Source organism: Pan paniscus, chromosome 3 (genome assembly GCF_029289425.2).
Source record: "Pan paniscus chromosome 3, NHGRI_mPanPan1-v2.0_pri, whole genome shotgun sequence".
Classification (NCBI taxonomy): Eukaryota; Metazoa; Chordata; class Mammalia; order Primates; family Hominidae; genus Pan; species Pan paniscus.
This window is the reverse complement of record NC_073252.2, coordinates 164,709,246-164,725,056: the sequence shown is the minus strand read 5'-3', so window position 1 is coordinate 164,725,056 and position 15,811 is coordinate 164,709,246. Positions and strand designations below refer to the sequence as shown.

Sequence of the window (15,811 nt, the reverse complement as noted above, 5' to 3'; positions counted from 1 at the left end):
GCATAAAGAAATCAGAAGGACGCATAAAAACATTCTGCTGCAAAATAGAGTAAAATGGTTGTCTGAAGGGAAAGCACTTGTATGATTGAGCTGAAGACAGACCTGGCCACATTTTGTCACAGAATAACAATGTTATATGAAATAATGACTGAAAGAAAGCCATGGTTATTCAGAATTGGGCTTTTGGAACATATATTTTCAATAATGAGTGAAGTAAATCTGTCACTTCAAGAAAACACTTGACGGGGAAAAAAAAAAACGCTGAAAGGATGGATGAATAAGTGGTGATCCATCCGACAATGAAGTACTCATTAGCTCTAAAAAGAAATGAGCTATCCAGCTATGAAGAGACATGGAGGAAACTGAAACCCACATTACTAAGTGAAAGAAGCTAAGCTACATACATATTATATGATTCCAACTATATGACATTCTGGAAAAGGCAAAACTATGGAGTCAGTAACAAGATCAGTGGTTGCCAGGGTCTGAAGGAAGGAATGGAAAGGTGGAGCACAGAGGATTTTTAGAGAATTGAAACTATTCTTTGTGATACTATAATGGTGAAGACATGTCATTATACATTTACCCAAAACCCATGAAATGTATACCAAGAGTGAATATTAATGTAAACAATAGATTTTGTGTGATTATAATGTGTCAATATGGTTTCACTGATTATGATAAATGTACCACTCTAGTGGGGATGTCGATAATAGGGGTGTTGAGATCCATTTGCTGAGGCAGCAAGTATATGAGAAATCTCTGTACCTGCTACTCAATATTGATATGAATCTAAAGCAGCTTTAAAAAATAAACCCACAGACCAAATGTTTGATTAATGGCAATAATTTTTCAGACTTGATAAAGTAGACAAGTTATAGATCTGAGAAGTCCAGTGAATGTCCAGAGAAAAATTACACATTCCACAAAGGAGAACAATGATATCAATAATGACTAAGTGGTCGTCAGAAACAGTGAAGTCTTGATGATAATAGAACGACACATTTAAAGTGCCAAAAGAAAAAAAATACCAAACCAGAGTCTGCAAAATTAACTTTCAAAATTGAAGGAGGAACAAAGAGATTTTCAGAAACAAAAAAATAATAGAAAATTCTTTGCCAGCAGACCTTTCACTCCAAAATCTCTAAAGGCAGAGAGAAAAGGAGAGGGTAAGGAAAGAAAGAGAGAGAGAAAGATAAATACAGCCATGAAAACAACAGCAAAAGGCTGAGTGTTGGCAAATGGAAATGCACTATTACCCAGTTTTAACATTTTACATAAATTGGTAAAATATTGACTCTAAGTAGTCTGCATGAATTTTTGGGTATTTCAAATAATTAATAATAAAAAGCATGTTATTTCCATAAATAATTACCTTTCTATTTTTACTAAGTTTTCCAGATAAACAGTCATTAGTCCACTAAAACACATTAGGGGCTTTTTCAAAAAAGTGTAAGAGCTCAAAATGGCTTCATTGCCAGATGCCTAGAGATTAGCCTTGTAAACACTGAAAAGTCCTAACACAAGAGAGATTGGTATTTTTGTCTTTACATCTTTACAGTTGTTCACATTCCTGGGCATGGAGTCACAAAATAATAGCATTCAAATTATTTTTAGTTAATATATATTTATTACTGATGACAGCTTAAAAATATCCTAGAAAGAAAATAAAATGTATTTCCTTATGAAAGAGAGGTCCAATTTATTGACTTCTTTAATTTTAGTTCTTTGATTTTTCAAGCTGTTTATTTTGTTTTCCTTTAACCTGTCCTGTTCTCTTTTAGAACTGGAATATTTTGGCAAGCCTAGTAGATTTGCGTGCCTTCCCTCCATCTCCTCATAGAAATATTATTATATATAATATCAACTGTATATTTACATACGTATATTTAGATGTGAAATATTTGGGGAATCAAACTCATCCTGTTGTATACCATATGATGAAATAGAATACAAATATGTGATGAGAACATTACTTGAGATCCTGTGTTCCCTAATTGTTTAAAATTATTAGTATTTTGTGTGCATTTTGAGTTACCATGTTTCTAAGGACCTAGAGAATATTTCATATAAATCAATAACAATATGGTTGAGACTTAGGAGAATACTGTAAAATATCTGATGTCTAAATACTTTTAAATCCCATAGCAACATAGGTTAATCTGCTCCTCTTTAGCTTTGTTCCTATTTTTACTTAGTTTTTTTCTCTCTCCTCAGAACATATGCAATAATGAATACTGATAGGAAGAAATGAAATGTTTATTCACAAGTAATACCTCAGGAGAAATTAAAGTTATTTTGAAAATAATACCTTTAAAATACAGGACTGTTTATCCTTTAATTAATTTTATTCATTCAAAATTTATTGATCATCTAGTATATATTCACCTCAACACAAGGCAGTAGGTTTGCTCTCAGAGTACACAATCTTATATAGAGTATAAAAAAGTACAAGATAATGGACTAATTATTATGTGAAAGGAAGTGCAGATTTTATGAAAACAGATAGGAAGAGTACCTGAGTTTAATCTTTGCATCCTGAGACTATAATTATGACTATAATTTATATTTTAAATAATATTACTAATCAAGGTGTTTGACCCACTGACTCATGATATCTAATATCTGATATAATAATTGTCTCTCATTTATGCTTTTGAAAGTCAGGAGAAAATAAAATCTGACATTGGGATAAAAAACAAGTTGCAAATCATGCCAACACTGTATTCATATTCATGTCCTCCCACTGACAAATAAATAATGTTAGCCAAAGGCTTTGCATAAAAGGAAGTCAACAACATTTTGTGTGCAGAATATTTAATAGCAAATTTTAATTTGTTTTTTTAAATTGAATAAAAAAAGAAATAAAGTGTCAGTTTTACATGAATCTTGCCTATTCAGTATCATCCCCTGGGGCTTAAGTTAATGAATTTTAATACCAAAGACTTTTTGGCTGCTTGAAGGCCTCAAAAATCCTCTTAGTGTTACGGTGCTAACACTAAATCATTGAATATATTTCATTATCAACAATGATGATTCAAGAACAAAATTCTAACTGACAGAAAATAATGTTACCTTCTTATAAAGAGTACGAAAGAAGCATCTGTGTCATTCTGTGAGGTTAACATCTCAATTTCCACATAACACATTACATTAAATAAAATAAACATCATTGCTCACTCACATTTCTATGTCTCTTTTCAAATCACATGGATTTTTTGCTACCTGTCAAAAACATCAAAAAGATGCTCTTACTTAACTAATTTTAGTAATGGTAGTCAAGTTCAGGACAAAAGTTTTTATGATCAGGGAGAAAGTTATGAGGTCTGATTTCAAGTGACAGAAATAGTAGAGCTGAAGCTTAAAAAAATCAGGAATTAAGATTTGATGATGCAGGTTCCTAGGACATATACTTGGAGAAACTTGGACTGCAGCAAAGAGAAGGCAAATTGTCCTACCTAGAACATGGTGTGTGTGAATGACTGCATGACAAAAGGAATGGCATTTATTCAATGATGGATCTAAATAAAATAACATACAGCAAATTTTGAACTGACCATGTTGTGGTCTTTGCATGTTGACATTCTCATGATTAAAGGAGCTGATGCCTCTTATTGTAAAATTATTCTGGGATTATTAGAGTCTGATGAAGTTTCATCTGGTGCATCACCATGCTATTTCCCATAGTTAGATTTTGAAAATAATTTGTTCTTTGATTAAAAGTAGAATAAGTCATTTTCAACAGCTACCTAGGCTTCTCTGTTCCTGAGACCTTGTAGGGTCTATGGAAGTTGTGAAAATGGTGACATAAGTAGTTTTCTAATGCTGAAGTGTCATGCACTTCAAGATAATATTCTAGAATTTAGATACAAATTCAAAGAAAATAGGTTTCCACTATAGCACTTTCTTCTTTCTCTTCCTTTCCTACATCTATCCTCTCTAAAATATTTCATTGCAAATGGCATTCTTGTTAACTATAGAAGGTTCTCTAATGCTGCTGAATATCATGATACAAACACTGAAAAAAGTTCTAGTTTAACACAGATGATGGTTTATTACTCACAACAATAGCAGTACTCAGAGAAGTGTCATTTCTACAAGTTCCCTGGGCCCCAATACCCCCAGGGTGACATAATAAGGGCCATGTGACACCTTAACACACTGTGGTTTCTATTACTGAGAGGACATCTAAATATCTTATAAGCAGTGTGGTAGACAGAACAATGGCCTCACAAAGACATCCAACATTACCAAACCTGTGAATATCTTACATGTCAAAGAGCAGTTAAGGTTGCTAATCAGCTGACCTTATGATATGTTAAATTTCATGGATTATTGGAGTAGGCTCATAGTAATCATAAGGGTCCTTAAATGTGGGAAGGGAGGAAGAATAGTCAGCTTCAGAGTGATGTGATTTGAGAAAGACTCTGCCTTCTTTGAAGAAGGAAGGGGGACAGCAGGGAATCCAAGCTAAGGAATGGAGGCAGCCTATGGGAGCTAGAAAAGACAAGGACTAATTCTTTCCTAGAGCTTCCAGAAGGAAAGCACTGCTATGATGTTTGAACTCCTGCAATGCTCACAGAAACTGGAATAGGAATGATAATGACTCTCATTTCTCTGATGAAGATGCTCAGGTTTAGAGCAGCTGGTAAGTGAGGCAGAAGATTTTGAACAACTGGTCTTCCTCCAGGGCTTATTAGTTTAACAATTAAAATAATATTTTTGACGTTTTTGACTTTTTTGTTTGTTTGATTCTTGAATTGCAAGGAAAAAATGTCCCGGAAACTATCTTTTGGAAGGTTTTGAAAGACTTTCTTGTATAAGCATTAAGGAATATCTCATAGAACTCAAAGAGCAGAATTGATTCCGGCCTCAGGAATAAACTTGAGCCAGAAGCTTGAATCATATCTGAACACTTGATATGTTTTTTTTTTCAATTTTTCTTCTTTAAAGGAAATGACATCTTGGTTTCTTTGCCCATGACTATAAAATTTATATATATCCAAATTCAAGAGACAAGCTGAACAGGTCAAACAAAAAACACATTTTATTTTTATGACCCCCCACTAAATTATCCTCCAGAAGGTTTCTTCAATTAATACTTCAATCCTCAAATTTGGGAGTGCTCAATTCTGCATATCCTCTGTTAGATTATATGCTTAAAATGTTTGTACATTTCTATGGCTGCAAATGTATTCTATGCACTCATGTTTTAAAATTTTGCAGGTTTTTTTTTTATTTCATGGGTAAGACTCACGTATTTAAAGGTTTTTTTTAAAATTGATGTTTTAAAATGTTGTGAATTTCATGGGTATAAATGTGATTAGATTATTTTGTACTTCGCCAAGGTTGACAGTTTTTTAAAATGTTTTCTTCTTTTATTGTATGATTATAGCATTTGCCTATCTTTCCATATTTATCCATTTTGTTAACATTGTGAATACATGTAGTTCAATAAATGTAAAACTCTAAATCTACAACTGCCAGATTATTTAGCCTTAGAAACAATAATGGTCATCTCTAATCTAATCTACAAGCTTTGTTGGATCTAATTATCTAATATGTGATAAATTCTTCTCAGCCCTTGATTCTTCCTAAAACATCGTATCCCACTTCATTCCAACTATTCAGTTCCCAGTTCCCTGAAAGACTGACCAGGTGGGATTTCTTAAAACTCGATCCCTTCTGTGCCTGTCCACTGCCAAGTGTCTTTCTCCTGCTATTCTTTGCACATAAATATTCTCGTGCATCCTTCACTTATCAGTGTTCATCCTATTCTGGGTACAAACACAATTTGTCACATTCTGATCCCAAGCATTGATTTAGCTTATCTCACTAAACTGGGTGAGACCTCTCTTGTTTTAACAATTCCAAACCCAATTGTCACACTCAGGGAAGAGGCTGAGATGCCTGAGAAATCCCTTTATTTGTATGGCATAGTTCGAGTAGCTGTCCTCCACTATCAGACTCACTGCCAAAGCTGCTAAGATTGATTATTTTATATTCTGGGGTAATGAGTATTCTGAGACAGCAGACACATATATCCATCCTTCAGAGTAAATTCCAAGTGCTTTATATTCAGTGAATTTTTTATGATGTTCCCCACCTAAAGTTATTTCTCCTTCTTCTATATCTCATAGAAATTTATATCCCTCATTGTGGCCTTTCACTATAATATGAGTGATACCTACCATCTGCTAGGGTCTATAACTCTCCTTGTCCTTTTTTAATCTTTGCATTCTCCATATCAGCCTGCACAAAGCCTTGCTTTGATGTTAAAGTGTAACAATTTCCAAATTAAGATAAATAAAATTGTTTTAAAAAGTATCTTTGAGTTATCAAGGGATTTTACTTTTCAAATCAAACATTTCCATACTGTCTAATGTTTTTACAATGAGTAATACTACTTTCATAATCAGAAAGATAAAAATATATATGGGAGTTATTAGGTTTATACTCTAGGGGTAACATTATGAAATAGCTCCAAAAATCATTAAATCTAATTAGAGTAAATTCTTTCAATTATTAGTCTAATATGCTTTTATTGTGCTTCATTTTGAAAATAACCATAAAGAGGAAATGGAAAAATTTTAATTTTTTGTGCCTACTCCCTTAATTAAATTCTATGTTTACTTATTGTGAATATTTCCTTTATTCTTTTGTCATATATTATATATGGTGCACATAAAATAGTCTTAATGTAATTTTAATAGTATTACTGGTCTTTAGAAAATACTATCTCAGCTCTAGCTCTACAAGGTTTAAAAATTGTGGTTATATTATTAAGTAAAGATAGTATTTCACATTTTTTCCAGTTGTGTTTCTCTCTTACCTTTCTAGTCCTTGAGAATTCAGTTTTTTGTTTTGTTGTTGTTGTTGTTGTTTTTTTTTTTGAGACGAACTCTTGCTCTGTTGCCCAGGCTGGAGTGCAATGGTGCGATCTCAGCTCACTGCAACCTCCACCTCCTGGGTTCAACAATTCTCCTGCCTCAGCCTCCCAAGTAGCTGGGAATACAGGTGTGTGCCACCATGCCCGGCTAATTTTTGTACTTTTAGTAGAGATGGGGTTTCGCTATGCTGGCCAGGCTGGTCTTGAACTCCTGATCTCGTGATCCACCTACCTCGGCCTCCCAAAGTGCTGGGATTACAGGCATGAGCCACCACGCCTGGCCGAGAATTCAATCTTTTAGCTCACCTACCCAGTTAACCTAGTTTTCTCATTTTTCTCATAAGCACTAATTCATTGAAAAAAGTCATAGGCTGTATTTTCTAACTTACATCTTTCTTGATCACTTCTTATTTCCTTTCCTATTTTTTTGCTTCACTAACTTAAGAGGAACCTGGTACACAATATCAAATGAGCAACCCACATCTGCAATAACAACATTTCACACATTCTAAAATTATTAACATGTAGTTAATGCTATGCTTATAGCATCAATTGGATGCTTGTCACCCTTTATAAATAAAAATTAATCTTTTTGTAACTAGTTTTCATTGAATATAAAATGTTATCAAAGACATAACATTTTTTAAACCTGTCACTCTCTTCCCTTCCCCAACACATTTACTGATTTTATGTTCAAAAAAGGAGAGAAGGCTTTCTGTCTTGGTTATCCCTTTCCTGTGCCTATGGAGCACTTGTTGAAGGAATGAAGTTTTCAGTTCTGGTGATACAGTAGTAAACAAAACAGACCAAAATGCTTGCCATCACAGACCTTAGGTTCCAGTAGAAGGAGACAGACAATAGCAAAATAAAGAAATTTCAACTTAAATATTGCATTCTCAATTTGGACTTTCATAATCACCTGAAGTTTCAACCCTTCCTTGTATGTGATGTATATTTTCCTGTACCCTGATTATTCTCCATATAACTTTATCACCTTCTGTATATTTTACTATGTAGTTAAGGTAATAGGAGAAAAGGATCACTCTAGTTGCTTTTTCTGAGAAAATACTGAGGGGTCAAGGACAAGATTTGAGTCAGGGAGACCTGTGAGGAAGCTGTTGCAATAACATAGATGAGAGATGACAATGGCTTAGTCCAGATTAGTGGCAAAGGAGGTGTATTAGTTTGTTCTCACGTTGCTACAAAGAAATGCATGAGACTGCTTAATTATAAGAAAAAAGGGTTAATTGGCTCACAGTTCTGCAGACTGTAAGGGAAGCACAGTGGGGTCTGCTTCTGGGGAGGCCTCAGGAAGCTTCAAATCATGGCAGAAAGCAGAGGGGGAGCAGGCTCATCACACGGAGAAAGCAGGATCAAGAGAGCAAAGCTGGAAGATGCATACACTTTTAAACAGCCATACCTCAAGAGAGCACACTCACTATTGTGAAGACAGCATCAAGGCGGATGGTGTTAAACCATTCATGAGAAATCCACCCCCATGGTCCAATCAACTCCCACCAGGCTCTCCCCCTAGCATAGGGGATTACATCTCAATATGAGATTTTGGCAGGGACATGCATCCAAACTATATCATTCTGCCTCTGGCCTCTCCCAAATCTCATGTCCTTCTCACATTTCTAAATACAATTGTGCCTTCCCAGTAACCCCCCAATTCTTCACCTGTTCCAGCATTAACTCAAATTCCAAAGTCTCATCTGAGTAAAGCTAATCTCTTCCACCTATGAGCCTGTAAAATAAAACACAAATTGGTTACTTCCAAGATACAATGAGGGCATAGACATTGGATAAATACTCCCATTCCAAAAAGGAGAAACTGGCCAAAAAAAAGAGACTGTAGGCCCCATGCAAGTCCAAAACACCACAGGTTAGTCATTAAACCTTAAAGCTTCAAAATAATCTCCTTTGATTCCATGTCCAACATCCAATGCACACTGATGCAAGAAGTGGGCTCCCAAGGGCTTAGTCACAGCTTATAGTAAGTGATGCATACACAAGATATTTTGAAGAAAGAGCCACCACTTCTGCCTTAGACTGTGAAAATAAAGAGGAGTCAAAGATGGCTCCAGGAGTTTTGCTTGAGCAACTAGAATGATGGAGTTGCAAATAAGTGAGATGGAGAAGAATGAAGGAGAGACCCATTTAGGGAATGAGGAAGTCAGGAGTTCAGGCTGATGTATTATTACTAAAGGGAAATGTACTTTGAGAGAGTGAAGAGTCAGTGTTGCAGGAAAATAATGCATGAGTTCAGGGCCCACTTGAATTTACTAGTTATTAGTTTAAAGTGAGACAAAATATTCACATCATGTGGGGGATTTGTTTTTGCATTTATTATTCTCTCTTTTGACATAGGATGTGGCTCTATCACCCATGTGGGAGTGCAGTGCCGATCTTGGCTCACTACCAGTTCTGCCTCCTAGGCTCAAGTGATCCTCCCACCTCAGCCTCCCAGTAGCTGGGACTACAGGCACCTGCCACCTTGCCTAGCTAACTTTTTGTATTTTTCGTAGAGACAGAGTTTCACCATGTTGGCCAGGCTGGTCTCGAAACCCTGGACTCAAGGGATCTGCTTGTCTCTGCCTCCCCAGTTGTTCAGATTACAGGTGTAAGCCACCATGCCTGGCCGTGTTTTCTTTTAAACATGTACAACTGCAAGAGTGCAAGGGAAGAGTTGGGACGTTGCTCACTGTGTATGATGAAGTAAGCGAGAGGCAAGGAAGATGAGAATGTTTGCAGGAGAGTGAGTTTAGTAATAACTTAGGGATTCTAAACTGGGTAAGTTGAGAAGGGAGAAATAAGCATGGTGAGGGAGACTGAGAAGATTCTGGTGAAGTGGAAGAATTGAGGGCGTTGGGTATGAGAGGGAGTGGGCTTAGATGTGAGAATATGGAGATTCTACAGTTTTTGGTAATACGGTACTCTCCCCTTACCTATGGTTCTGCTTTCTGTGGTTTCAGTTACCCATTTTCAACTGCATTCCAAAAATATAAAATGGAAAATTTCAGAAATAAACAATTTATAAGTGTTAACTGGCTTGCTGCTCTGGGTAGTGTGATGAAGTCTCATACCTTCTTGCTCTGTGAATGCTCCCTTTGTCCAGGGTTCTTGCACTGTATGTGCTACTTACCCATTTGTCAATTAGTAGCTGGTTTGGTTATTGGATCTACTGCTGAGGTATTACAGTGAGTGTGTTCAAGTAACCCTTATTTTACTTCACAGTGGCCCCAAAGTGCAAGCACAGTGTTGCTGGCATATTGCTATAATTGCTCCATTTTAATTATTGTTGTTTGTCTCTTACTGTGCCTAACTCATACATCAAATTTTATCACATATATGGATCTATAGGAAAAGAATTGTGTGTGTGTGCGTGTGTGTGTGTGTGTGTGTGTGTGTGTGTGGTTTAATATTATTCATGGTTTCAGGCATCTACTGGGGGGCTTGGCACATAACCCTCAAAATAATGAGGGACTAATGTAACCTGAACTAATGTATAACCATAGAAGTGAGTGGCTGAATTTGGGTGGAGGAAAAGATCATGGTTATCAAAAGTAATGAAAGTATCTTCTATATGGATACTGAACTCACCAAGAACTGTTGGAGTTAGTGACAATGTACCAGGAACAAAAGCCATTGAAGAATAATGACAGTATGGGGTCTATAGAGGACTGTAAAGAGGAAGGTTGGTGAAATTTGATGATGTGAGATTCAAAAATGAACGCTTTCCAGGAAAAGTGACAGAAGAGAGATAGGGACATCTATCCTGCTTCTCAGCTCATGATGTGAGTCACCTAAGAGGGAAAAATAAAAGTCATTGCTTGAAAGGGCTGAAGAAACAATGTATCAAGGGACATACAAGTTGGATTAGAGCAAGAAAGAAATAAATATACTTATAAATTATATATTTGTAAAAGAAAAGTTTATTAATAATTTATATTTCTCTATATTTATATTATTTATATTATAATTAAATTTAATATAATTAAATTATATTAAATTTAATATAATTTAATAATAATAATTTAATAATATAACTAATTTAATAATATATAATTAAATATAATATAATATTTATATTATAATTTATATTTCTATATTTTAGGAAATATTCAAAACTATGCTGATGAGCTACTGACATGTGCTGAAATGCATAGAGCCCTGTTTAATCTGTGGTAGTTACGGACTTTGAGTGCCTATAGGAATGGCAAATTAGTAATATAGCAGTCAGCTCAAGGGAGTGAGTGAGAATACTTGATTAAAATAAATATAGATATTATGACAATACAATATTCTTTAAAAATATATTGATATATTTTCCTAGACATAGAAACTCATACATTTTTCTGTTTAACCCAGAAATATTAACAAAGGCTTTTGTATGTTTGTAGACTATTTAATTAAAAAATGATTTCTGTGAATCATGAATTTACATAACAGTGATCTCACCTAATAGTTTCCTGGATTCAAAAAAATAACCTCGAACCAAGAGTTAACATTAGAAAGGATTTCTGTGAACATATAATAGATACTGTAAGTTTTTGCTGTGAATTAGTAGAAGAGTCAACAAGGATGAGTCTCAGAAAGTTATGCTATGTGAAAGAAGACAGCTCCAAAAGACCACATATTGAATGATGTAATTGACATGGGATAGTCAGGAAGGGCATATCTACAGAGATAGAAAGTAGATGATTGGCTGCCTGGACCTGGGGGTGGGGGATGGAGTTTCATGCCAATAGGCACTAAGAATCATTTGTGATAACAGAGAAATTGGATTGAATTTGGATTGTGGTGGAAGTTTATTTAAAACCATTGACTTGTAGAGTTAAAAATGGATACCTTTTAAGGTGGGTATATTATGCTTCAGTAGAAACACAGACCAATGGACTAGAATAGAGAGCCCAGAAATAAATTCACACATATACAGCCAACTGATTTTTGACAATGGTGCCAAGAACACACAATGGGAAAAGGACAGTTGCTTCATTAAATGGTGTTGGGAAAACTGGATATCCACATGCAGAATAATAAAATTAGATGCTCATCTCTCAATATATACAAAAATAAACTTAAATGGGATAAAGACTGAAATGTAAGACCAGAAACTATGAAACTACTAGAAAAAAAATCATAGGGGAAAACGTCCATAATGTTGCTCTAGGCAAGAATTGTTTTGAATAAGACCTCAAAAGCATGGGCAACAAAGCAAGAATAGACAGGTGGGATGATATCAAACTATAAGCTTCTGTACAGCAAGGAAACAATTAACAGAGTGAATAGACAGCCCACTAAATGGGAGAATATATTTGCAAACTATATAACTGATAAGGGGTTAACATACAAAAATGTTATTTTTGCACCAACCTATTATAAAAGGAACTCAGATAACTCAATAGAAAACAACCTGATTTAAAAATGGGCAATATACTTGAATAGATATTTCTTTTTTTTTTATTATACTTTAAGTTTTAGGGTACATGTGCACAATGTGCAGGTTAGTTACATATGTATACATGTGCCATGCTAGTGCACTGCACTCACTAACTCATCATCTAGCATTAGGTGTATCTCCCAATGCTATCCCTCCCCTCCCCACCACTCCACAACAGTCCCCAGAGTGTGATGTTCCCCTTCCTGTGTCCCTGTGTTCTCATTGTTCAATTCCCACCTGTGAGTGAGAATATGCGGTGTTTGGTTTTTTGTTCTTGCGATAGTTTACTGAGAATGATGATTTCCAATTTCCTCCATGTCCCTACAAAGGACATGAACTCATCATTTTTTGTGTCTGCATAGTATTCCATGGTGTATATGTGCCACATTTCCTTAATCCAGTCTATCATTGTTGGACATTTGGGTTGGTTCCAAGTCTTTCATATTGTGAATAGTGCCACAATAAACATACATGTGCATGTGTCTTCATAGCAGCATGATTTATAGTCCTTTGGGTATATACTCATTAATGGGATGGCTGGGTCAAATGGTATTTCTAGTTCTAGATCCCTGAGGAATCACCACACTGACTTCCACAATGGTTGAACTAGTTTACAGTCCCACCAACAGTGTAAAAGTGTTCCTATTTCTCCACATCCTCTCTAGTACCTGTTGTTTCCTGACTTTTTAATGATTGCCATTCTAACTGGTGTGAGATGATATATCATTGTGGTTTTGATTTGCCTTTCTCTGATGGCCAGTGATGGTGAGCATTTTTTCATGTGTTTTTTGGCTGCATAAATGTCTTCTTTTGAGAAGTATCTGTTCATGTCCTTCGCCCACGTTTTGATGGGGTTGTTTGTTTTTTTCTTGTAAATTCGTTTGAGTTCATCGTAGATTCTGGATATTAGCCCTTTGTCAGAAGAGTAGGTTGCGAAAATTTTCTCCCATTTTGTAGGTTGCCTGTTCACTCTGATGGTAGTTTCTTTTGCTGTGCAGAAGCTCTTTAGTTTAATTAGATCCCATTTGTCAATTTTGGCTTTTGTTGCCATTGCTTTTGGTGTTTTAGACATGAAGTCCTTGCCCATGCCTATGTCCTGAATGGTATTGCCTAGGTTTTCTTCTAGGGTTTTTATGGTTTTAGGTCTAATGTTTAAGTCTTTAAAACATCTTGAATTGATTTTTGTATAAGGTGTAAGGAAGGGATCCAGTTTCAGCTTTCTATATATGGCTAGCCAGTTTTCCCAGCACCATTTATTAAATAGGGAATCCTTTCGCCATTGCTTGTTTTTCTCAGGTTTGTCAAAGATCAGATAGTTGTAGATATATGGCATTATTTCTGAGGGCTCTGTTCTGTTCCATTGATCTATATCTCTGTTTTGGTACCAGTACCATGCTGTTTTGGTTACTGTAGCCTTGTAGTATAGTTTGAAGTCAGGTAGAGTGATGCCTCCAGCTTTGTTCTTTTGGCTTAGGATTGACTTGGTGATGCGGGCTCTTTTTTGGTTCCATATGAACTTTAAAGTAGTTTTTTCCAATTCTGTGAAGAAAGTCATTTGTAGCTTGATGGGGATGGCATTGAATCTATAAATTACCTTGGGCAGTATGGCCCTTTTCACGATATTGATTCTTCCTACCCATGAGCATGGAATGTTCTTCCATTCGTTTGTATCCTCTTTTATTTCATTGAGCAGTGGTTTGTAGTTCTCCTTGAAGAGGTCCTTCACGTCCCTTGTAAGTTGGATTCTTAGGTATTTTATTCTCTTTGAAGCAATTGTGAATGGGAGTTCACTCATAATTTGGCTCTCTGTTTGTCTGTTATTTGTGTATAAGAATGCTTGTGATTTTTGTACATTGATTTTGTATCCTGAGACTTTGCTGAAGTTGCTTATCAGCTTAAGGAGATTTTGGGCTGAGACAATGGGGTTTTCTAGATATACAATCATGTCGTCTGCAAACAGGGACAATTTGACTACCTCTTTTCCGAATTGAATACCCTTTATTTCCTTCTCCTGCCTAATTGCCCTTGCCAGAATCTCCAACATTATGTTGAATAGCAGTGGTGAGAGAAGGCATCCCTGTCTTGTGCCAGTTTTCAAAGGGAATGCTTCCAGTTTTTGCCCATTCAGTATGATATTGGCTGTGGGTTTGTCACAGATAGCTCTTATTATTTTGAGATACGTCCCATCAATACCTAATTTATTGAGAGTTTTTAGCATGAAGGGTTGTTGAATTTTGTCAAAGGCTTTTTCTGCATCTATTGAGATACTCATGTGGTTTTTGTCTTTGGCTCTGTTTATATGCTGGATTACATTTATTGATTTGCGTATATTGAAGCAGCCTTGCATCCCAGGGATGAAGCCCACTTGATCATGGTGGATAAGCCTTTTGATGCGCTGCTGGATTCGCTTTGCCACTGTTTTATTGAGGATTTTTGCATCAATGTTCATCAAGGATATTGGTCTAAAATTCTCTTTTTTGGTTGTGTCTCTGCCCGGCTTTGGTATCAGGATGATGCTGGCCTCATAAAATGAGTTAGGGAGGATTCCCTCTTTTTCTATTGATTGGAATAGTTTCAGAGGAATGGTACCAGTTCCTCTTTTTACCTCTGGTAGAATTCGGCTGTGAATCCATCTGGTCCTGGACTCTTTTTGGTTGGTAAGCTATTGATTATTGCCTCAATTTCAGCTCCTGTTATTGGTCTATTGAGAGATTCAACTTCTTCCTGGTTTAGTCTTGGGAGAGTGTATGTGTCAAGGAATTTATCCATTTCTTCTAGATTTTCTAGTTTATTTGCGTAGAGGTGTTTGTAGTAATCTCTGATGGTAGTTTGTATTTCTGTGGGATCGGTGGTGATATCCCCTTTATCATTTTTTATTGCATCTATTTGATTCTTCTCTCTTTTTTTATTAGTCTTGCTAGCGTTCTATCAATTTTGTTGATCCTTTCAAAAAACCAGCTCCTGGATTCATTAATTTTCTGAAGGGTTTTTTGTGTCTCTATTTCCTTCAGTTCTGCTCTGATTTTAGTTATTTCTTGTCTTCTGCTAGCTTTTGAATGTGTTTGCTCTTGCTTTTCTAGTTCTTTTAATTGTGATGTTAGAGTGTCAATTTTGGATCTTTCCTGCTTTCTCTTGTGGGCATTTAGTGCTATAAATTTCCCTCTACACAGTGCTTTGAATGTGTCCCAGGGATTCTGGTATGTTGTGTCTTTGTTCTCATTGGTTTCAAAGAACATCTTTATTTCTGCCTTCATTTCATTATGTACCCAGTAGTCATTCAGGAGCAGGTTGTTGAGTTTCCATGTAGTTGAGTGGTGTTGAGTGAGTTTCTTAATCCTGAGTTCTAGTTTGATTGCACTGTGGTCTGACAGACAGTTTGTTATAATTTCTGTTCTTTTACATTTGCTGAGGAGAGCTTTGCTTCCAACTATGTGGTCAATTTTGGAATAGGTGTGGTGTGGTGCTGAAAAAAATGTATA

General features: G+C 35.8%; 1 protein-coding gene across 4 annotated transcripts in view; it reads left to right on the top strand.

Annotated features, from left to right (window-relative positions):
- Positions 1–15,811, top strand: part of SPOCK3 (SPARC (osteonectin), cwcv and kazal like domains proteoglycan 3) — a 496,712-nt gene that overhangs the window by 268,403 nt on the left and 212,498 nt on the right. The gene's annotated exons all lie outside the window — the stretch shown is intronic.